At 40.8% G+C, this 25,130-nt stretch overlaps 1 pseudogene; it reads left to right on the top strand.

The window, feature by feature from the left end:
- Nucleotides 1-24,044: 24,044 nt before the first annotated feature.
- Nucleotides 24,045-24,601, top strand: LOC116084503 (annotated as a pseudogene).
- Nucleotides 24,602-25,130: the final 529 nt, after the last annotated feature.

Genomic DNA, 25,130 nt, shown 5'->3' on the forward strand with positions numbered 1-25,130 from the left:
GGTGACTTTAGATTGTCAAATTGACAATAAACGCTACCGTGCCTGCTCTTGTTCCACACATTTACTCAGTTATCAACTTATCCCGGTTTTGTTGTGTGGGCTGAACTTGTATTGGCATTTATTCATATTTTCTTAAAACCCCTTTGGTCAATTTTACACTCACAGGTTCCTTTTGATCTAGTCTCCAGTTATCTTAAAAGCTGGCAATTGCCATCTACTTAGGATCTTTTCATTACCCATGACAATCTGTCTTAGACTTCATTGATAATCAATGAGCTACTCTTTTTAATACTTAGTGGATCGACTTAATGGCTTTAATTAACAACCTACATGAAAATCAATGACCTCCATAATCAGCTATTCCAAGTTTACCTAACTTGTTAGCCAAACACATGCTTTTTGTTTTGTAACACACATATTCCTTTAGATCAGTATACCTCAACCTTGCTAATGCTGTGACCCCCTTAATACAGTTCATGTTGTAATGACCCCCCACCATAAAAATATCTCATTGCTATTTCATAAGCATAATTTTGCTACAGTTATGAATCATGGTGTAAATATCTGATATGCAGATGGTCTTAGGTGACCCCTGTGAATGGGTTGTTCTACCATCAAGAGGTCCTGACCCACAGGTTGAAAATGGCTCCTTTGGATGCAGATTTCAGCTTTTATACAAGCAACTCCCAACATGGGTCAGTAAAACATCTGGGTCTCTGCATATTTGGTTAGCTGTTGCAAGTTCACTGAAGTCTGACAGTTTGATGATCCAGATGTTAAGACATTGGGCATGTGTGGTGTCACTTGTCCTAAGCAGTTCTCTGTGACGCCGAGGTCCTTCATTAGTCCCTAATCATGTGAACTGCTCACATAACTCCTCTGTAGAAGACACCCAGTCCCTGTTTTTTTTTTAAAGATTTATTTATTTATTATATATAAGTACACTGTAGCTATCTTCAGCCACACTAGAAAAGGGCATTGGATCTTATTACAGATGGCTGTGAGCCACCATGTGTTTGCTGGGATTTGAACTCAGGACTTCTGTAAGAGCAGTCAGTGCTTTTAACCACTGAGCCATGTCTCCAGCCCCCAGACCCTGCTGTTGCAGCAGTTAAATATTGGTTAAATAAATCATGGCATCTGTTACCTATTTCTGTTTGCTTCTACTTTCTGGTCCCAGGTTGGGATTGCTAGCTCCTTTAGTCTCTAGGAAAGGAAGGTTCTTCTCTTAGTACGTTTAGCTTTCTCTTCCCTTCTTACCAAAACACATTGCTGGCAGTGACCCTGATCTAGCTCAGGAATCTGAGTACAGCCATGGCCTCTGAATATGCAGTGCCCACCAAGTCATTGTCATGGTGGAGTCTCTCCAGTCTTCTTTTCTTAAAATTCCCAGAAGTCATCACGCTTCTAAGATCTTCCATGTTTTCCGGCCCAGAGTTAAGCACACAGCTGGCATTTCTTAAATGACTACTGGCTTTCTGGAGAGTTTAATTCAGACACTCCCTTCTGGTCACTGCCTGGCTGGCTTTCGGCAAACCTCGGCTCACTTGAGCAGCAGAGCTATCTCTTTCTTCGGCAGCAGCCATTGCTCCTGGAAAGTGGCTGGTTAAAGGTGCTTCCTTATAAGATCAGAGAGAGCACAAAGCTCCTGGCTTTCTGTGAAGCACATGTGGGCATATTCCTGTGTTTTCCTCCTCCATTTTCTTTGTTTCTCTTTTCCCAATTTTCTTGGTATTCACACCTGGCTGAACAAGACTTCTTTTACTTCCCTTACCATGCAGGGAATTATCACTTTTTAAAATACAGACTCCAGGAACCAAATTCCATTGGTTTTATTCATGTTTTTCATCACTACAGAGTTAAGTGCTTTTTTTTTTGTTGTTTTTTGTTTTTTGACATCCTGTCCCTTTGAGAGCTTTCTGTTAGTACCCTCACTTATTAGGTTCTGGGCTTGGTTCTCTCGTCCTTACTATTCTGCTTTCTCTTAATGTTGTCAAGTTTTAGATTTTGGAGTACACTTGGAAGGCATGCACCCCCATTTTCTCTATTTCTGTGTTGTTTTCAGGCACTATATTTAACATTCTCATACAGCAGGGTCGATGACTGCCTCCCTTTAAGGTCTTTGCCTTTGATATAGTATCGGGAAAGTTTTCTGTTATCATTGTAAGGGTCCAAAAATCTCGGAAGGAAGACCTCAGACTCAGATATTACACAAAGACAAAGAGTGTTTATTCTGCAGAAACATCCAGCATTCGGGGGTCAACCATTCTCCTGAATGGTGACCCCAGACAAAGGTGCGCAGGCCTTCTTATAGGGGACCACTGGGGGAACTCTCTAGAAGGATTAGGCAATCTAAAACTTCATTGGTGGGTGCTAGGGGTTCACATATGGCCAGTGATCTGCATTCCTATGTCTTGAATGTTCAACCACAGGATGAGATAGGGCTGTCCAGCATAGATGGCCCATTCTGAGATAAGATAGTTTCCCATTCTTGTGGTTATCTCCAAGCAGTTTTTTCGGAGGGACTTTTATGATCTTGTTCTAGATTTTATGGTCTGTTCCTGGAGCTGGTGCCTTTTGGCTTTTTTTCAAAATCAGGCCTGGTCCTTGAATGGAGACAAATGGAGTTTATGTCGTCCTTTCATCACAAACTTGCCTACTTATGTAGTCTTTCTTCCGATTCTTTTGCATGCTATTCCTGCCCTACATTCAACTATTGTATGAGGAGATAATCTGTGGGATGTTCCTTGGGATGCAGGGTTTGAGGTAGGCTGCTGATCTTAAGTTATTTCTGACTAGTTGTGTGTGTTTAGTTGGGTTGTTTCTTTTCAAGACAAGGTTTCTCTGCATAGCCTGGCTGTTCTAGAACTTGTTCTGTAGACCAGGCTGGCCTCGAACTCAGAAATGTTGTCTGCTTTTGCCTCCCAAGTGCTGAGATGAAAAGTGTATGATAGCACTGCGACTACTTGTTCTTATACTCTTCCATTCCTCTGTGTGTGTGTGTGTGTGTGTGTGTGTGTGTGTGTGTGTGTGTGTGTAGATATACCATACATTCCCAAGTGAAGGTCACAGGATGATGCTGGGTGCCTTCCTCTACTCCTCTCCTTATTGTTTTGAGACAGAGTCTCTCACTGAACCCAAAGTTCAATATTCCAGTTAGGCTGACAGGATAGGGAGCTTCTGGGGTCTGCTTGTCTCTACCCCTGATCCCCAGTGCTGGTATTAGAGTACTGTGATCCCATTCCTGGCTTCTACAGGGGTTCTCAGATTTGAACTCAGGCTCTCTGGCTCTTGCTGTGAGCATTCTTACATGGAGCCACCTCACTAGCCTTCTTCCCACACCGAGCTGCCTGCCATGTCTTCAATACATCGTGTTTCTGTCCCATAGTTCTGTTCTTAGATTGCCTGTGTTCCATCAATCAATATTACTAATCCTCGCTCTAGTGCTATTTTCGTAGGTACCACTTTTATGTTTTAAACGAAAATAGAATATTCTAAAACTATTTCTCTCTGGCTCAAATTTATTATAGCTAACTCATGAAGTTTTTCTTTCAGAAGGATTAAAAAAATGTTGGAAATTATTTTCCATACTTTGTTGAAATTGGATAAAATAAATCAAGTTGGGGGAAACTAAAATCTTGGCACATAGAATAATTTTATTTAGAAACAATTTGCCTTTTTTTTCTCCTAGTTATTCAAGTCTGCTTGTATACCTCAATAAAGCATAATGGTTCTACAAATAATTTTTATAAACATTTTGCTAGAGCAGTTGAATACTTTTTATTTTATGTACTTTCTCTCTCATTGTTTGTAATATGATGAAAAAACCATTTATTTGTAATAGGTCATAAATTCTCACTTATTCAGAAATATGGTTTTTTTAATTTGGTGAGAGAGATATTGTTATGCCCAAGTTGCAGGGATCCACTGAGGAGTCAATTCCAATGCAAACACATAAGGGTCTTTATTATGAGCTCACAAGCAAGGACTCTCACCATTTCCATCACAGTGGGTCAGAAGTGAGAGCCTTGAATCTAGGGGTGCAAGATATTTATTGAGGTTACAACAAGCTTGAGAAATTTCCATACAAGTCAGCAAGTTACTATTTTAAAAACTGCATTTCTGGCTTAATCTGTAGGAACCAAACTCAAGGACAAAACCTCCTGACACACATGATGGCTAGGTTCTCTACTCTCTGCAGCATGTCTTAGGTTATCTCTATGTACCTGGACCCTGCTGTTGTAGCCTGACTGGCTGGTGCTGAGGTAAGGCACGATGGTGCCATAGGATGTTTGCTTGGGTGGACTTTGTGATTTTCTTCCTGGAATTGGAGTTTAGTCTCTTTGCACAAAATGGAGCTTCATCTCAAAAATGGAGCTAGTTGGGCTTTTTAATTCCCTCTTTCTTCTGGCTACTTAGGAGGCCCAATCATGGGGCTACTAAGGGTGTCAGGGGGATGTATTAAAGCTGCTCCTCCCATCCTTCAGGTGTTAGTTCTGTAAACTGGGATCTAAGTCCCTACTCTTTATTTTTATAAACCACATTACTCTGTTTAATATTCAGGGACCAAATGTTAGCAACAACAGTAGAATGAGTAGGGGGTGAGCAGGGTAGCAATCAGGGTAGTCAACTACGGGGAGGTATTAAACCATGATTGAAAACATCCTTGGGCAGCATATATCTCTTTCTGTCATTTATCTAAATTTTCTCTTACTCTAGCCAGTGAGTCCCTGATCACCCCAGAATGATTCTCATAAAAATAGCATTCCTCTTTTAGAGCAGCACATAGCCTGCCTTGCTGTAAGAACAACAAGTCTAACCCTATTGTATTCTGTACCAAAGCTTCTTCCAGGGAGTTCACTGATCTTTCTAAGTGGACTATGTCTCTTCCCAGTTCTTTAATGTCCTCATCTATGGCTGCTTTAAGTTGCCATGACTGGAACTCTGTAGGGCTAGTACGGATATGCCACTCCCTGCTCCTGCCATACCCAGACCCATCATGACGGTCGAAGTAATTGTGAGGGGTTCTCTTTTATGCCTGATAAGCCTGTTGTCCTTATCAAGCATCATCATCTTCCTCATCAGCATGATAGATGATTGATTCTTGATACTAGCTGCACCAACACACAACCTGGTTCATAATCAACACCACCACTGGGAACATTGTGAACAGCTCTTTGATTGATAACCTGTCCATGTATCCATGGGGTCAGGCTAGTCATGCAGTCCCACCATCCAAGTTCAGGAGCTATTATGTATTTGGATCCCAGTTCAGGTATTAGGGGTTGGGTTGCATTACACAGGTGCTGGTGAGAGGGAGGGACAAGTCCTATACGTAAGCCCTGTCCCATCACTGATTGTAGAGGCAAATATGTTGCTTTACTTGCTACCACCTGAGGACTTTGGATCCACAGAACTACATCATCAGAGCTATCCCCTCATAATAAGGGGACCTGGAGTTGTAACACAGCAGGAATTAGTAATGTCTGGGCAGGACTCATTAATCACCTGGAAGATGTGGTTCATTAAGATCTATAGGGGATCTTTGGGACTCTCTGAATTTGCCATTATGCCCAGAGAGGTTGGTATCAGGAGGTCACTAGGTACAGTTCTTATGGATCCTGTGTGTGGGTGAAAAGTAGCTAGTTTGGTTGGGGCTAGTATCTCGTTAGGTCCTATAGACCTCCCAGGGATGACTCTGTCCTTGCTTTCAAAGTGAACACCAGTCCTTGGTCATGCCCTGACTGATACAGCCATAATCCCCAGCTGTACCCTGCTTCCAAACCTTGGAATTTCTTTCTCTTTCCTGTAAAGGTCACTTGTATAGAATTAGAAAGGAAGCCAGGACACCTTCCAAATAGCAGGTTTGAAGCTAGCAGCTGCTGGGGAACTCTTGTGACAGTTATCAAATCATCACTAACTGGGGGCTTCCATGAGATAGTCCCAGTAGATACACAGTCCCAAGCCACACAGAAAAACTGATCAGCACCCCCACATTTGTAAATGACCACTCTTACCCTACTTTCTCTGGGGCACATGTAAAAGTCAGTGTTCCTTAGTACTGCATGTCGGATGGCATGACTGCAGCCTGGTCTTCCTCCAGCTCTTGGGGAGTAGAGAATGCAACCCCCTTTTCCTGCCCTAAATTCCAGTTGCCCTATTAGTCTCCTGTTCCCAGTCACCTATAACCTAACTCCTGGTAGCCAGGTGGCACAGGTCAAATTGTAGGGTTGGCCACCAGGTGCCTCTCAGTACTTCATTGAAGGAGCTGTTCATAATGTGGTGGTATTGATTATGAGCCAGGTTGAGGGGTTGATGTGGGTTGAGGGGGCAGGAAAGAAGAGGGAGCTCATAGTTCCTAGAATTAGCATTTCCTAAGTCCAGATCACTTTCAGTAGCCTGGCTACTGGTGTTGTCTGGGTTGAACCAGTCATGAGGAGTCTTCCTGTTCCACAGGTAGGTCTGCTGTAAGCATGTAGGTGTGATGGATATAAACTGCAATCCTACCTACCTTCAAGTAGGTAGGCATGGTTAGAAGTACAGCAAATGGGCCCTTCCAGTGTGGTTCCAAGGTCCCCTGGTGATATCTCCTCACGTTGACAAAATCACCAGGTAGGTAGCAGTGTAATTCGGGTGGGGGACCTATTTTATACAGAGTATGTGGTTTAGGCCAGACCTGCTTGTAGGACTATTGGATGGCTTTTGGGTCCTCCAAGAGGCTCTGGTCCTCAAATTTTGCAATGATTTTCATCTGCAAGTTAGGGGTGATGGGGATATCATATCAAATATGATTTCAAAGGGGATAAGTCCCATTTGATAGGGTGATTTCTGTACCCTATAGAGGGCAAAAGGAAGGAGAGCCACACAGTTACCACCAGTCTCCAAGGTTAATTTAGTAGTCTCTTTTAGAGTGCTATTCATTCTACCTACCTGCCCTGAACTTTGGGGTCTATATGCACAATACAATTTCCAATCAATCGCTAGGGCTATGGCCAAACTCTGACTTACCTTGGACACAAAAGCTAGTCTATTATCTGACCCTATCATCTGTGGGAAGCCATATTTTGGTAGGATGCCTTCGAGTAATTTCTTTGCCACCTTCTGAGCAGTATTGTGTTTGGTAGGAAACACTTGAGTCCAATAGGAAAAGGTGTCTACAGACACAAGGAGGTACCTGTACCTGTTCCCATATTTTCAATGCTTAAACTCAGTGAAATCAACTTACCAAAAAGCAACTGGTTGAAATCAACTTACCTCTCAGCCACGTCCCTTGAGTTGTGATGCTCTTAGTTGTGTTAGTGGCTTTGCAGCTGGCCACAACTTTATCAATTTTGAAACACAAATCCTGTATCTTAAGCTCTACACGATGAGTCAGATCCTGCATTCTGTGGGGGTCCATGTGAGTGGATCGGTGCATCTTGGTTAGGATTCAGTCCTCTAGATCAGCAGACAGGATTAGGTTTCTTTCTGATGACGGCCACCATCCCTCTAAGACATAAGTCATGAGCAATTTCTTGATTCATTGGAGGCCCTCTGCTATATGTTTGGGATCAGCTGGTAATCAGGGATCCACTGGGTCTGGAAATGTGATGGCTAACACAGGCTCTGCTCTCAGGGTTAACTGCTTGATCTGCTAGGTTAGTGCCTCTGGTGACTGGATCATCTCCTTTCTGATGCCCTGGGAAGTAGATAATGGCTAGTCTTTTTGGGAGCCAAAGAGCCATTAACAGGGCCAAGATTTCATCTTTATTTTTAATAGTCTTTCCTTTTGAAGTCAACAGTTTCCTTTCTCTGTAAATTGCTCCATGAACATGAGCAGCTGCTATTCATCTAGAGAGAGGTGTATCTTGTAAGCCCACTCAAGTTTCATGTATTTGTGCCAGGATTTCCACACAGTCATGAAGTGGTGTCTCCAAGTCTGGGTGAGGCAGCAGAGTAGCGAGCAGTGGGGATCTGGAAGGAAATTCTTGTAGGGTTCATCAAGAGAGTCTGCTAATGTGTCATGTGGGCATTCCTAAACCAATGGTCTGGAGGTTGCTTTAGGATTCTTTCAATGAAATGCAAAAAGCAAAAAGTTCCTAACCCAAAACATCCAGGAAATCTAGGACGCAATGAGAAAACCAAACCTAAGGATAATAGGTATAGAAGAGAGTGAAGACTCCCAATGTAATGGGCCAGTAAACATCTTCAACAAAATTATAGAAGAAAACTTCCCTAACCTAAAGAAAGAGATGCCCATGAACATACAAGAAGCCTACAGAACTCCAAATAGATGCACCAGAAAAGAAATTCCTCCTGTCACATAATAATCAAAACACCAAATGCACTAAACAAAGAAAGAATTTTAAAAGCAGTAAGGGAAAAAAGGCAAGTAACATATAAAGGCAGGCCTATCAGAATTACACCAGACTTCTCACCAGAAACTATGAAAGCTAGGAGATCCTGGGCAGATGTCATACAGACCCTAAGAGAACACAAATGCCAGCCCAGACTACTATACCCATCAAAACTCTCAATTACCATAGATGGAGAAAACAATATATTCCATGAAAAAACAAAATTTACACAATATCTTTCCACAGATCCAGCCCTACAAAGGATAATAGATGGAAAACATCAACATAAGGAGGATTCCTTCAATGGCATGGCAAGTGGTGATAACCAAACTCTGTCTCACAGTCAGCTTACTGCATCTCTTCACCAGGAGAGCCAACTGCTGCCACTATGCAGAGGCAGGGTAGCCATCCTGCAGCTATTGGATTGAGTCTTTGGACAGACAAGCTACCAGGAGGCGCCATGGTCCCAGAGGTTGGGTTAGGATCCTTTCAGCTATTCTTTTATGTTTTTCTACTAACAGGCGGGAAAGTTTAGTTACATCTGGCAGCCATAAGGCAGGGGCTGAAAGGAGGGCTTGTTTCAGTGCATCCAGGACCTTCTGATGGCTGTCAGTCCATGTGAATCCTGGCTGTTCCTTGGTGACTTCATATAAGGGGTTGGCCAATTCGGCAAACCCAGGGGCTCCTTAGGCCACAGAAGCTCGCTGTCCCCAGGAATTCCATCACTTTCCTTTCAGTTTTGGGTGTGAGGATTCTCAGGACTGTTTTTCTTTCCTGGCCTGGGGTAGCCATCTCTTACCTCCTATGAGGACATAGCCCAAATATTGCACCTCCTTTAGGCGCACTGACTTCTGCCTAGCTAGGGGTGAATGTCCCCTTTTCTAGGTCCTCTCTTACCTTCATCTTTAGTCAGCTGTTTGAGGCACCCCCTTTGATCCTCAGGCTTGGCCATTGCTGCTAATGTGATCTTGTCAAGGTTCTGATTCTGCCATTTCTCAGCCCTTATCTGTTTTTCCTCAGTACTTTCCCTATTGTAAAAACAAAACAAACAAACAAACAAAACAAAAAAACAAAAACAAAAAAACCAAAAATACCCACCTTTTCTGCCATGGCCACTAAATCATAGAGACTCTTTTTCTCCAAGCCTCTCAACTCTGAAGTTTTCTGCAAATATCTGGAGCAGACTAGTTAATAAAAGCCATTGCCACTGCTACCTTTCCTTCCTGAGACTCAGGATCCATTGGAGTGTATTGCCTAAATGTTTCCATGACTCTCTCAAGGAAGGCAGCTGGGCTCTCTTCTAGTCCTTGTCTAATATTATATACCTTGACCATATTGGTTGGCTTGCAAACTGCAGCCTTGAGAAATCCTGATTGAGTCTGGCAGTGTCTTAGTTAGGGTTTTACTGATGTGAACAGATACCATGACCAAGGCAACTCTTATAAGGACAAAATTTAATTGAGGCTGGCTTACAGGTTCAGAGGTTCAGTCCATTTTATCATCAAGGTAGGAACATGGCAGCATCAAAGCAGGAATGGTGTGGGAGAAGCTGAGAGTTCTACATCTTGTTCTGAAGGCAAACAGGAGAAGACTGGCTTCCAGGCAGCTAGGATGAGGGTCTTATGAGGATCCATGTCCCCCAGTGACACATCTCCTCCAACAAGGCTATTCCTACTCCAATAAGGGCACAGCTCCAAATAGTGCCACTCCCTGGGCCAAGCATATTCAAACTACCACAGGTGGTAAACAAGGAGTCTCCCCTTACCTTCATCAGTATTATAATCCCAATCAGGACAAGTTGTAGGGAATTCCTCATTGATTTGAATCATTTCAGTGGTAGTGACCCCTATGACACCAGGAACCAATTTCCTGGCCTCTGTCTGGATTCTCTCACTTTCTTCTGTTGTTAAGAGGACCTGTAATAATTGCTGACAGTCATCCCAAGAGGGCTGATGGGAAAAATGACAGTTTCTAGCAGAGTTATCAAGATATAGAGGTTCTCTGACAAGGGGGCATTCTGAGATTTCCAATTATACAAGTCAGTAGTTAAAAAAAAAAATAGAGATGAACCTAGTTACCTTGGTCATGACCAGGAAAGCTCTTAGGAGGAAGGTTGTAGAGTTAGCTCAACTGTTCATTCTTTTGGGGTGCCTCCTTTCTAATCTGCATTCCTTGAGTGGGCCCTGGCTCCTCTGTGGTGGGGAGGCTCTATGGCAGGGACCAGGGATTCCAGTGCAGCTCCTTCTTCTATGATAGGGTCCTGTAAGGGCTAGGAAGTGGGTTGATAGGGAGGGGGGAAATGAGGTTTTTGTTCATTCTATCCTGTAAAATAGGGTAGGATGGGTCTGAAGATTTAATTGCAGCCTGGTTCTGCGCTGGCCACTGTTGCTGAGAGCATTCTGTTATGGCCAGTACACTGGGTCTAGGTCCTGTTGGTAAGAAGGATTTAACCCAAGTTGAGGGGTTAGTAACTAAGTCCTCCTAGACCACAATATAGGGCACTTGGTCTGGGTACCCCATCTGATGTGTAAAGACCTTTCTGTGGACTTCCTGAATGATATCTAGTCGGAAGGTACCTTCAGGGTGCCATCTTACATTATAAGTAGGCCATGCAGAATTATAAAAGCTCTCCATCTTCCATTTTCTAACCTTCACTGACAAATTGTGTCTGTGGATCTTGATCTCTTTAAAATGCCATAAGACCAAGTTGATTGTGGTAGAAACAGTCTGTCCCATTTCATCTGTCTCAGTTACAGAATAGTAAAGTGCCACACACAAAACAGACAGCCACAAGGGGGTGGTAAAGGCTAGCCAGCAGATTCTTCCACTTTTATGGAGGAGAAAACGAAGACACGACCAAGGTGGTAAGGGGTGTAGCAGGGTTCTACATCTGCTAACGGGTTCCATCATTCCCAGAAATTAACACCAGAGGTACTTCATTCCCCTAGGGGCACTCAGTCCTTTATGTTAAGCTCTGGAATGTCTTCCAAGCCCCTTTGGCCAGGATCCTCCAGAGTGTCTGAGGAACCGGGGGAGGGGGAGGGGGAGGGGGATTCCGTGTCCACTTTAGTTGTCTCCCACCACGAATATTCAAGAAAAATCAGACAGCCAAGGCACACAGACACAAATCTGACAGATAAGGCACTGACACAAAGACCAAGAATGAAATATGTCCTTACCAGCCAGCCTTCTGTCCCTTTGGTTGGGAGTCCTGGGCATCTTACAGTTCTTGGCCAATGCATCAAGATGTTATGTCCAAGTCGCAGGGACTCCAAAGGCCACTGAGGAGCCAATTCCAATGCAAATGCATAAGGGTCTTTATTACGAGCTTGTGAGCAAAGACTCTCACCATCACCTTTGTAGTGGGTCAGAAGTGAGAGTCTAGGGGTGCAGGGTATCTATTATGGTTACAGCAAGCTTGAAGAATCTCCATATGGGTCAGCAAGTTAATATTTTAAAAACTGTATTTCTGGCTTAATCTATAGGAACCAAACACAAGGGCAAAACCACGTGACAAATAAGATGGCTATGTTATCTATGCTCTGCAGGATGTCTTAGGTTATCAATATGTACCTTGACCCTGCTGTTGTAGCCTGACTGCTGTTGCTAAGGGGGATGTTGCCATAGGATATTTGCTCCAGTAGACTTTGTAGTTTTCTGTCTGGAACTGGAATTTAGCCCCTTTGCACAAAATGGAGCTTCTTCTCAAAAATGGAGTTGGTTGGGCTTTATAATATATTTCCAGTTAGACAATCATGCAGCCATAAATAATGATAATTTGTTCCCAGCTTTGACATTTACACGTCTCTGTCCTTTCTTTTTCCTTCTGTCTCTCCTCCCCCTCTTCTTGTGTTTTACCTCATAGTAGCCTCAAACTCACAATGTAGTCCAAGCAGGTCTTGAATCCCTGACAATTCCCCTTTCTTAGCCTTCCAAGTGCTGGGATTCAGGCAAGTACCACTATACCAGGCCCCTTCTCTCATAGTGCACTATTGAATATATCATACAAATCTTAGACAAGTGCTATGGTATCTGATCTTAACTCATACTTCACTGGAGCACTTCAGTGTTTCAACATTAAATGTAAACAGGGTGGTGGTGGCACACACCTTTAATCCCAACACTTGGGAAGCAGAGGCAGGTGGATTTCTGAGTTCGAGGCCAGCCTGGTTTACAGAGTGAGTTCCAGGACAGCCAAGGCTACACAGAGAAACTTGTCTCAAAAAAACCAAAAAAACAAAAAACAAAAAAAAACATTAAGTGTAATGTTGGTCATGTGGTTAAGAAATATGCAGATATATTTATCATAGGCAATCAAACTGCTGGAACTAATAAATGCAACAGTAGATACCCACTTATGGCATATCTACAGGAAACACTGTACCTCTAGGATGTCCTGGGAGAGGAAGAACTAGTCCTACTCCTATGCTCTGAGGCACTCCAGCCCCCACCTTCTGGATGCACAGCCCTCACCTGTCTCTTTTGAAGCCTGCATTGCCAGTCTGAGGCTCATGCCACCTAACTTCCCTCCCCTTTTGTTCCCCCCCCCTTGCTCTGGTGGCTTTCCTGTCCTCTAGCACCTGGCCCAGCTGACTTCCTCCTGAATGGTTCATCTGCAATGCCATCACCTCTGCAGAGAACCAAGTGAAACCAGGAAGGCAGGTACATGTGGTGGGAGATCCTCGGCAGATGTTACCCTGAAGAAGCTGTGAGCTTTCCGTGGTAACTTGTGACTATGAACTTAGCCACATTCTCTTTTTTGGTTACAGAATTGTGATGCTGTTTTTGTTTTTACTTTCTCTTTTCAGTAGACATGCCAGGAATTTCTCCCTGTGTTTGGTTTTCAAAGAGCTGGCACTTGGATTAACATCTGACTCCATCTCCTGCAACAGTGACAGTCTCTTTAAACCTATCCACCTCACCACTCTGCTGACCCTTGCTGCTGACTCTCTACATTCTGCACCAAGGGCTTGGAACTTTTCTTCTTTTCTTAGCAACGACAAGAAATTGAGCATTCAGTTTCCCCTTTGTGTTTGTTTGAGATCATAAGTTTTGATCAGTTCTGTTCTTAGCTCTATCTCTATCTATCTATCTATCTATCTATCTATCTATCTATCTATCTATCTATCTCATTTTGTTTCTTTTTCTGAGAGCAGATCTTGCTTGTGGCAGCCTGGGATATTGTATGTCAACCACTACCTTCAGTTTTGTTAATAATTGTGAACTATAGTTTTGGTCTCAAAATTTATTTGTGATAAAATATTTTTACTTACCTATCAGTTAGTGGTTTCTTCTTGAATTATAACATTTTGGTATCCTTAATATAATAGTTTATAAAACTCTTTGAATGTATTGAATCATTCTGAGTTTTAACATGGGACTGGGTGCTATAATACCTCCATGGCTGACTAACAATGACAAAAAAGTTTCTATTGAATCATTTGATATACTGTATAGCTTTTGAGTCAGTCTTACTAACAATATTAACTGCTATAATTCTTTTTCAGTTTCTATTTCTAGTTATATTAAATCTATCTTCCTATTTTTGTTTAAGATTTAATTAATTTTTATTTATATGTATGTGTGTGTCTGTTTTTGTGTATGTGTTTGTCCATGGATAGATGCCCTGGAGTTGAAGTTACAGGCAGTTATGAGCTTTCATGTGGATACTGGGAACTGAATTTGGGTTCTCTGTACATGTAGTGTGTGCTCTTAATTACTGAGTCATCTCTTCAGCCCTCAATGTATTATTTTCTATAAACTTCTCTTTGTGGTTCTAACAATTTAGCTGGCTCATCCACACATGTCCACTTCAGATACTTCACTAAGTAGCTAGGAGGCATCAGGAACTCTATATATTTAGTCTGTTAGCAACACAGACTGAAAGACAGTCTTGATGCCTCTGGACTTGGATTTATATTCCAATGGGATGGAGAATTAGAACAGAAGTAGGACAGAGATAAATAAGACAAAAAAAAAACCATAATAAAAAACAGTATGATAGGTGAACTCGAGTTAAAAAAAATCAACATTAAACAAAGAGGAGATGAGGGGGTTGAAGAGATGGTTCAGGGATTGAGACCACTTGTTTGCAGGAGCCAACCAGTCAGTCAACGTGGGAAACCATGACTGGGGAGTGAGGTTGATTATAGGAAAGACAGAAAGGAAATGCAAGAGACAGGTATGGGAGGCTACTGGTGAACACCATGCCAGTGAGTGAGTGTATTTTCTCAGTGCCTTTAAAGGCAAGCAACACCAAGCATAACCAATTCCAGGAAGATAAACAATGACCACCAATGTTTTTGTGGTAAGTTTATGGTACACAGCATCTATGTTTGACTAAGGCCGTTTCCTTCAGGCTAGGACAGTTTCTCAAGTATGTATGCATAAATAAAGGAACTCGGTAGGGTATAACTCGTGTCTTAATTAAAACAAAGACAGATGTCTGCAGACTCATTCATAATTAATCACAAGCAAAAAGTCAGCCAAAGTTAATTTTGGAAGTGCTCCCCACATGTTCCTCTCCCTTTTATCTATAGAAGCCAAAGATATCTCAGCTATTAGCATAGAAATCTTTCTTAGGCATCCCCATCAAGAAGTATTGATCTCACCTGTCATTGGTACATGAATTCCAGCATTTATGCCCTGTCTTAGGTTTATCCACCTCTGAGAGAATCCCACATGTCCTTTCTTCCTTCCTTCCTTCCTTCCTTCCTTCCTTCCTTCCTTCCTTCCTTCCTTCCTTCCTTTCTTTCTCTTTTCTTTCTTCCTTTCTTTATCTATAAGAGGTACTTTTTCAGTCACAGAGCAGAAAGTTGTGCCTGTCTTAGGTTGCCATCCAAAAACATTGCTCTTACCTGTCATTGGCATACGAATAATCTTGTATTCTTGGCCTGTCTTAGGTTGAGAAGGTTCTCAAGATGATCTTACCTGACATTGACTACCAACTTCTGCTAGGAAAGATGTTGAAACTTGAATTTATGTAACTCTGCTGTGAAATCTGTAAAAATCTCTGGTGATTTTTCTCAAAAGAACAGGTAATAGACACATCATAAAAAGGATAATAAACCAAGTCCTTCTACACCCAATAAGAGATGTAAATGAGGACCATGAAGGAAAAACAGCCTGTACCTTTTTCAGAATATCATCTGCAGTGCTAGCATTGTCAAAAAAACAAAGGCTTTACATTTCTTAAACTTACAACCTCATTATGCAGGGCTAATAAATCTAAAGAAGTATTAGTATTATGCCATATTCCTTGAAGGCGCTTTTTTACTCTACTGCAATTATGCTGATTCTCATTATACATTTTTGGAGTTATACAAATCTATAGATATTGAGCATGACATTCCAAATGGCTTCTAACTTTTATTCTTTGTACCTCATCTCCCATGTGTTTATCATTTGTTCTAGCCATCTATCTAAATCCTCCTGTATGCTTAGGTCATTGGTTACATTTTTTGCAAGATGGTTAACTAGCTGTTTGTACCTCTTGTGCTAAATCTAATCCAGAAGTAGTAGCACTGGCTATAAGAGATATGAAAACAACTATACTAGCAATGATCAACCCAACCATATATTTGCTCCTTGCCAGAGCATGATCTAATTCTTCCAACATTTATAGGCCTGTTTCAGAATTCCATGGTGCAAATAAATCTACAGGAATCATAATAAAAGCTAGTTGATGTACTACCATTACAGAGTAACCATCATACAGTGAAGAAACACAATTGGACAAAAAATAATTAAAACAAGAAACATTGAGCTCATTATAAGAACCTACATCAAAGGTAACATTCCCAATTAATAAAAAATTAGGTGGGGTAACACAGGATGTTACATTTACCTTAACCACAAAACCTGTTCCTTTTTTTAGTCTATGTGGAATTATATTTCAATTTTCCATGCTTGATTTTTTTTGACAAATGCAGTGAATAACTCTATTTTATGAATAAGCTCCTACTCCTAATGAAAGGTGCTAACCATCTGCTTGATACTCTTGAATTCTCTTTATGCATAGAAACCTCAAGCTTTGATCTGAATACCAATGGAATAGCACTCTTTGAGAACACAGGTTTTTATGATCTTATTATACACTTGATCTTAGCCAAAAGGCCGAGAAACAATTATGATCTTATTATACAAAGACTTATAATATAAAGTCATATCTGTCTAACTAGAGAACCCCTTTTCCATAATGATACTTTAGGTCTTTGTTAGATAATTTTCTTTGTTGCTACAAGTTTTTTTTTTCTTTTAAATATCTGATTTTTTTTAAGGTTTATTTATTTATATGAGTACACTGTAGCTGTCATCAGACATACCAGAAGAGGGCATTGGATCCCATTACAGATGGTTGTGAGCCACCATGTGGTTGCTGGAAATTGAACTCAAGACCTCTGTAAGAGCAGTCAGTGCTCTTAACTGCAAAGCCATTTCTCCAGCCCAAACCTGTTCCATTTTTATCTACAGCAAACATAACATCATACTAGACAGCTCTGCCAATCTCCAAATATGTTTCTGAAAATGTCTAGAACCTGCCTTCTGAATGCCCACTGACATTTCCTTGTCCAATATTGCACTGATTTCCAAACCAGTCCATGATTGAGTTGGGATAACTGGTCACATTAAAGGAAAGAGGAGGGTCATTATAACAACTTCTCCATTTGATTGATATTTTTGAAGGCAGATTCCACAGTCTTCATGTTTTCTATTCTGCAAAGTCTAAAAGCCTGATGCAAGGCAGCTGGGATAAAGGCATTCACATCTTAATGCTTTGTACTTCAGTCTTAAAGATACTCTTCTTCCAAGTCTTAGGGTGCATAGAAACACATCCAGTATTGGTACTATTTCTAGTAAAACAAATAGGTAGGCCCTGGCCCATAGCAGTGTAATTCACCAACTTGGGATACTTTTTACTCTCAGACCAAGGAAATCCTAACAGCTGAGTATAGAGTCATAAGTACTTCTGGCCTTGACCATACAGAAGGATGTAGCAAATGTGGGTCAGGAACATATGGCCAGTACAGCTTCCCTATCACCATTGTCAGGGCATTCAGCAAGATCACAATCAGCATTGTTCTTTGTCCCAGCATCAGCATGTCTCACCAATCACTCTGGTAGCCACCACGCTCCTTCATGCATCCCATGAAAAACTACAAGCATGCCCTCTTACCCATATTAATACCCAATTGGGACCATGCCATATGCCAGCAAGTCGATTTTTCCATTTCACCTGGGCATAAAAGTATACCTAGTTGTAGGGTGCCATAGACATGCAGCAGCAGAGAGTCTCTTGGTGTCCAAGATTAAAAATTCAAAATAAAACTTTTTGGTGAAGGAGTATACAACTCGCCCTTTTAAATTTTTTTGTGACTGATTTTTTTAGAGTTCCATGGGCTCATTTCATAATTCCATGTCCTTAAGGAATGCAAAATTATGTACTTTATATAGATTATAACTTATATCTTATAATTTAACTCATATTTAATTAGCATTTCAACATAAATGATTAATATTTAGTATAAATAATTTTCATTTAAATTATATAATTAATATTTAATGCATATGCTTTATATTTATTGTACATAATATGTTAATGTATATAAATCTTGTTCAATGTATATAATTTATATTTAACTTGTATAAATTATATTTAATATGAATAATTTATATATACATATGAATGTGTGAACATGCATGTAGTTATTATGTATGTTTCAATATATAAAATTTTTGACTCGTATGATATATGTTAGTTTATATAATTTTTATGTGGGGCCACCTGCAGGATTGGATCAGAACAGGCAGGTGTGTTTATCTGGAGTCCATTTGAACTGTTACAGATGGGTCCAAGTCTTAAGACTCTTGATTCGCTGAAGTTTATGTGAACTTTAGTTTACAAAAGGATGTACAATAGTACTTACCATTGTATTGAAATCCATATTTTAGAAATGTAGTTAACATGGGGGGTGGAATCTGTTAGAAAAAGGGAGTAGACTCATGCCTTTGGGACCTAGTAAAAGCTCTAGGTTTGGGTTAAAAGGCATAGAACATTCTTTCCTCAATCCAGAGGGCTAGATATGTGGGTTGAACAGAGATATTTTAGTATGATGAGAAGCATCTTTAAGTTTATATTCAGAGGACCACCAAAGGGAAATTAAAATTTTGAGCTTGTGACTGAGTTATAAACTGCCAATGTTCCTTTAGCTTATCAGAACTCCACTGATCAGTGTTAAAATTCTGAACTTTGAAATAACAGTAGCATGTGGGGAGATATAGAACATTTCCCATTTTAAGTCCTTAAATCATTTCTTACATCTATATAACTTGCATTTGTATGCCTTAAGACATCTTCCTAGATGCTCCAGCATTTACCAACTTTAAACGACTTTCCTTGAGTTTACCAAATTTAAACCTCTTTACTCTGAAATATAATTTATTTCTAAATCATCATCATCTAAGTTCTTTTATATCCTCTAACCTTCATCACTTGCATTTATCAATCTAAAATATTTTTATAACCTTTTTTTTTTTTTTTATTTTTAGAGCATAACCTCCTGGGTCCTAACTCACCTATGCTAGAGTACAGCATTGATGCTTCTACTGACACCCAAGAAGGGAGAGTGGAAGTTAGCACCAACCGAAGCTTCTGGACTGCTCACATTTGCTCTCTTTCTTCTTTGCCAAAGCATCCCCAGATAGGGGGGAGGACTGCTTTTCTGAAACCCACTTCTCTCTCCTACCTCTAATCAGGGTCCAAAGACTTAAAGTATCTATAGGCACTTAACTAGTTGATGAAAATCATAATAATTTTGAAGTCTACCTCCAACTTTCTTCCAAGTTGCTAAATTTATTGTATTTTCCACAGAAAACCAAGGACAAACCTTCTCTACAAAATCTAAAAAAAAAAATTATGTAATTGCTCTTTCCCTATATTAGTGAAGCATATTAAGCATTTGCATAAAAAGCACATGATAGTTTCCATTTCCCACCTTTTCTTTTTTCTTTTCTTTTCTTCCTCCCCCTCAACTTTTACTTTTTACGAGTTCCCTTACCTTTTTTGAGCTCCCTTATTTTTTTCTGAGCTCCCTTATACATATTTTCCTATGTCTTCTACTCTTGAGAAATACACACCACACCGTGTGTTTCTTTTATTTGTGGATTTAAAACATTTGGGTGGTAGCAAGAAGTATGTGTACAAGTGCCATGGAGTTTAGAGTGGATTAACTTACTACTGCTGGTTGGCCTCAGATCCCCAGGAGTCAATCTGACTTTGTCACCTCAGCTCTGGGATTAAAATCATTGACCACATTCAGCTTTCTTACATGGTTCTTGGAAATTGAATTCAAGCCCTTGTATTTATATGGCAAGCACTTCAGTGACTGAGCTATCTGTCCAACCCCACAATCCTAAAGCTATCTGTCCTATCCACCACTTTATACACATGCCACACCCTAATTATGCATAGACACAAATGAGAATTTATATATAGACTTAGTGAAAGAGACAGAATGGTAAGATGTGCTTACAGTACCGTATATCTACACTCTATAACGAGTCTAAAGATACAACCTAGGAAATGCTTATGTAAAACAATTCCTTGTAGATCCTAAAATGTAGCTGGAGAAAAGAGATGTCACATGACATAAAAAGTATAAAACACATTGAGGCTCTCAAATGAAGCTTAAAATAGTAATGAACCAAAAAACATAAGCAATGACTAGTAATGAGCAGTGTGGGATTTCACACAAGGCAGAAATGGGATGGAATCTTGGCTCTGTCTTTGACTAGCTGTGCAGTCTTGGATGCATTATTTAATATTTCTACAAGTTAATTTCCTTAACTTTGTATTGAGGTAATTGCAATACTCCCTTCTTAGGGCAGTGAGAGACTGGAACTTAATAGAACAGACATTTTATACCACAGACATTTTGGGTTTGGCGACGGCAGTGCAATTTGAAGATGCCTATCTTTGGGTCTCTTTGGTTTATGCAGTAGAAAAGCATGAAGAAGGAAATGGGTTGTCCAAGGTTTCTTGGTCTGAGGGGGGTTAAGTGCAATAGCAATTAGATTCCTTCAAGAGAACTTCCAGAAAACGGTAAAAGATAAAAATAGAAGTCACAAGGTGGGGGAGAGGGGGCACTTAGCATAAGGATATAAATAATATCCAACCCTATTCATAAGAAAGGATAGGCAGGGCTGGGGTGTACTTTAGTTGGTAGAGTGCTTGCCTAGAGTGCAGGAAGGCCTAGGTTGGATCAGGTAGGTATGAAGTATATACCTGCTGTCCCAGCTCTTGGGAGGTAGAGGTGGGATGGTGAACGTTCAAGTTCATCATGAGTTCCATCTCCAGGTTAAGGGCAGCCAGGGATAGATGAGACCCCAAAAGAAACAAACAAATCAATAAGAGAAAGGAAAAAAATTAAATGAGAGCACAGCAAGAGGTCTCTTCCCATGTAGAAGATAGAAAAAGCCCAAATGTTTTCAATAGGGTCTTTGGTAAGCTTTAGAGGACACAGCCTAACACTGCTGTGAGCATGCTTCATAGCAATGAGCTCTGGGGGAGGGGACTTTGCCAGGATCTGAAAAGCATCATGGGTGTTGTTTGGTCAATTCACAAATCTACTTCGAAGAATCCATACTAAGCTGTGAAGTAATCACTGTATGAGGCTGCACACTGCAGTAATATTAGTAACATTAAAAATCTGAAACATACATGATAAAGTCAACTAAACATGACAAACCAGAAGAGAGAAAACTGCACAGCTATAGAAAGGAATAGACACTTTCTGTAAACAAATATAAAATATTGTCTAAGATTTATGGCTGAAAAAAATAAGGTAAAGAATTATGTACCTAGTATATCTTTTGAGTATAAAAAGAAGATACAAACATATTTATTTGTTGAAGAAGCCACTTTTTGTCCCTGTGACAAAATACCAGAGAAAATGACTTACGGGAGGACCTAGATTTCCTTTGGTTCTCAGTTTCAGAAGATTCAGTCTGCCGCTTCTTTGCTGTGGATCCATGGGAAGGCAGGCCACAGTGGTGGTGAGAACATGGGACAGAGGAGGTTTCTCAATGGGGGAGAAGGCTAGGGACTAAGTTTATTTCTAGTACTGCCTTCCTCTTATTAATTCCCATTTCCCAGAACCCCATTCGATGATGATGTCATCAGTTAGAGTCCTTGTGATCATGTAAGTAGCACCAAGCTGGGGTCATCCCATGAACATGGAAGCCCAGTGGGGATACTTCACAAACAAACCAGAACATTATAAATATAAAATAGAGAAATACTAAAAAGAGAAATCAGAAGCTAAGAAAGCCCGAAAGTGAACTGAGAATACTTGTTTGAGAGAATCCAGGACAAAGTAACTTCAAATATTTTAAAAACATATTGGGGGGGGTAGGAGTTCAAAAGACTATAAATATATTGCAAGCTTAAAAACTATCTGAAACACACACACACACACACAAGAAAACAATTTTAAAATGAATGCTAATGGTATCAGGAACTAAACCATACAGGGAAAAGATTTAAATGATTTCAAATTAGATATTTGAGTGTGCATTTGTAGTGATGTATGCAATAAAGATGCAAGTAATATTAAAGACTGTTCAAGAGTTCATTGCTAGGAAAATATAAATAAGATATGTTTACAGTGTTTGAAAACAACATTTTAGTATAGAAAAATTGGTCCCAAATGAAAATTAAAGAATATATAAAAACTATCATATCCAAATAGGAAGTATTAATATGAAACTTTTTTAAGATTTATTTTTTATTTATTTTAATGTGTATGAGTACACTATAGCTGTACAGATAGCCGTGAGCTATCATGTGTGTGGCTGCTGGGAATTGAACTCAGGACCTCTGCTGGTCCTGCTAACTTGGCCCCGCTAGCTCCAGTGTAATTCACTGTAGCGGTCTTCAGCCACACCAGAAGAGGGTGTCAGGGTGGTTGTGAGACACCATGTTGTTGCTGGGATCTGAACTCAGGACCTTCGGAAGAGCAGTCAATGCTCTTACCCGCTGAGCCATCTCGCCAGCCCAGTATGAAACTTTTAAAATTCAAACTTACTAACTTTTGAGATTTGTCCAGTGTAAAGGCTAAAAAAGAGAAATAACAGGTTAGCTGAGAGATGGTTTGGCAGTTATGGGTCACAAGGTCTTGCTGTTCTTGTTCAGTCCTGGAGTTTGATTCCTAGCACCCATGTTGGGTGGCTCACAACCATATGTAACTCCAGATCCATGGTTTATGTCCCTCTCTTCTTACCTCATTAGGTACCCACATACACACAGACACATAAGTAAAAATAACTATTATTATAAGTAAATAAAAATAAATTATTGACACAGTCAATGAGCACAGTGTCTAAATTACTGTTACTGTGAAGAACAAAGCTCTGGGGGATCAGTTGTATCCATTTGTGGAGAAGGAAATACTTCTTTAGACCCTGAAATGTTGCATTTTTTTTAATCAAGTAAGTGAAAAACACAGCATATATTTAAAACAACAGAAGACCCAAAAGAAGGGGTTCTTGGTAGCCAAAGAGGAGGCCATTGAAATGATACAGTAGTAGATGATGCAATTGCTGAAAGCCATTGGTTACAGAAATGCCAAGGACAGGAAGTAATCCCCAAGAAAGAGAACAACTCTTTGTACTAAAAAAGAACAAAAGCAAAAATGCCACAAACCTGAAAACCAAAACAAAGGAATTAGACTGCTCATTCATTCCATCCTTCCCCATGTACAGGTTATCAGAAAGCCTTGGTTGATGAAAGGGCATATTTATAAAAATCACCATTTCTACAGTTAATGATCACTGGTAGAGTAAGAACCCAATAGATGGGGAGCTCAGAATATGGCCGGCAGAGTGGAGAGATCACACTGTCACCGTCTGAATCTGTTTGATTCGTTATTGATTAACTGTGGAGTATCCTCACTTCATGTACCTTCTGCCACACTCAGGGCACTCCTCAAAGTTGAGGGCACTCCATGAAATCTTAGTATGAAAAAGTGAAACTGTATGAAATCAAGTTTTCAGGAAACCTATACACACAGGGGCAAATTAAGACTGTGGATCTTACTGACAGCTTGTGTGGCTTCCAGAACATTCCAGTGACAGTCTTAAACTTAAAAATTACCTTGAATTATAAAATATTAAAACAAATCCTGGGAGAGCATTGAAGAGATACTTAAAATCCATCGGTAGATGCTCTGATCTTAGGGACATCTTCATTTAGGGGCAGGTTTTCCTGAATCTGACCAATTACACATCAAATAGAGCCAGTAGCGTGTTTGGTTGAGCTTGGACCTCAATATTCATTCTATGAAGAAACTCACTGACTACAGTTTGCACATTATAGCTTTGGGGACGGTGTCCTATTATGGTTTTTGTTACATAAATACCACAAGCAAAAGTAAGGTGTGAGGAAAGGTTTTATTTCAGTGTATAGCTTTACAGTCCTTCATGAAGGAGTCAGATAATCAGGGTACAACCTTGGAGGCAGAAAGTGAAACAGAGATATGGAGGAGTTATGCTTACTGGCTTGTTCCCCATGGCTTGTGAATGTACTTTCTCACATAACCAGCATTATTTGCCCAGAGGTAGTACCACTCACAAGAAGATGGACCCTCCCACATCAAGCATTAATAAAGAAAGTGATTCCCGGCCTCCGCCTGGCACCCTGCAGCCGCCGCGATGTTGATGCCTAAGAAGAATCGGATCGCCATCTAGGAGCTCCTCTTTAAGGAGGGCGTGATGGTCGCCAAGAAGGACGTCCACATGCCCAAACACCCGGAGCTGGCGGACAAGAACGTGCCCAACCTTCATGTCATGAAGGCCATGCAGTCTCTCAAGTCTCGGGGCTACGTGAAGGAGCAGTTTGCTTGGAGACACTTCTACTGGTACCTCACGAATGAGGGCATCCAATATCTACGAGATTACCTGCACCTACCCCCGGAGATCGTGCCCGCCACCCTGCGCCGCAGCCGTCCGGAGACTGGCAGGCCACGGCCAAAAGGTCCAGAGGGTGAGAGACCTGCAAGATTCACAAGAGGGGAGGCCGACAGAGACACCTACAGAAGGAGTGCTGTGCCACCTGGAACTGACAAGAAAGCTGAGGCTGGGGCTGGTTCAGCAACTGAATTCCAGTTTAGAGGCGGCTCCGGTCGTGGGCGTGGTCAGCCACCCCAGTGATTTTGGAGACTGTTGTATTGAATAAACTTTAAAGAAAAAAAAAAAAAGAAAGAAAGAAAGTGATTCCCACAGACTTGCCTATAGGGCCATCTGATGCAGGAAATCTATTCATCGAGGTTTCCTCTCCCCACGTGTCTCTACTTTGTGTCAAGTCGATAAAAACAAAACAAAATATAACTAACAAGCAAGGAGCTCAAGATTTATCTTTCCATCATTCTACTTTCAGGAGGGAATCATTCTCACTTGTCCATGGTTTGAGAGTCCCAGATACTAGGCTGGGTGGCTTTTTAAAAGAGGCAAGAGCATGCTCCTCCCCCCACAAGGCTTGCTTCCTTGGCCCTTTTGCTTCCTAAGCCTCATTTGCTTAGTGGAGTCCAGAGACGTTGGATACACCTAGAGCTGGAGTTGCATACATTTGTGAGCTGCCTGATGTGGCTGATAAGAACCAAATTCTGGTCCTTTAGACAAGCAGTGTTCTGGTTGACTGTTGTCAACACTAGCTAGGGTTACCTGGGAAATCAATTAAGAAATGATTCCATCAGACTGGCATATAATCAAGTTCTGTGGGACACTTTCTTGACTGATGAT

Source organism: Mastomys coucha, unplaced genomic scaffold (genome assembly GCF_008632895.1).
Source record: "Mastomys coucha isolate ucsf_1 unplaced genomic scaffold, UCSF_Mcou_1 pScaffold9, whole genome shotgun sequence".
Taxonomy (NCBI): domain Eukaryota; kingdom Metazoa; phylum Chordata; class Mammalia; order Rodentia; family Muridae; genus Mastomys; species Mastomys coucha.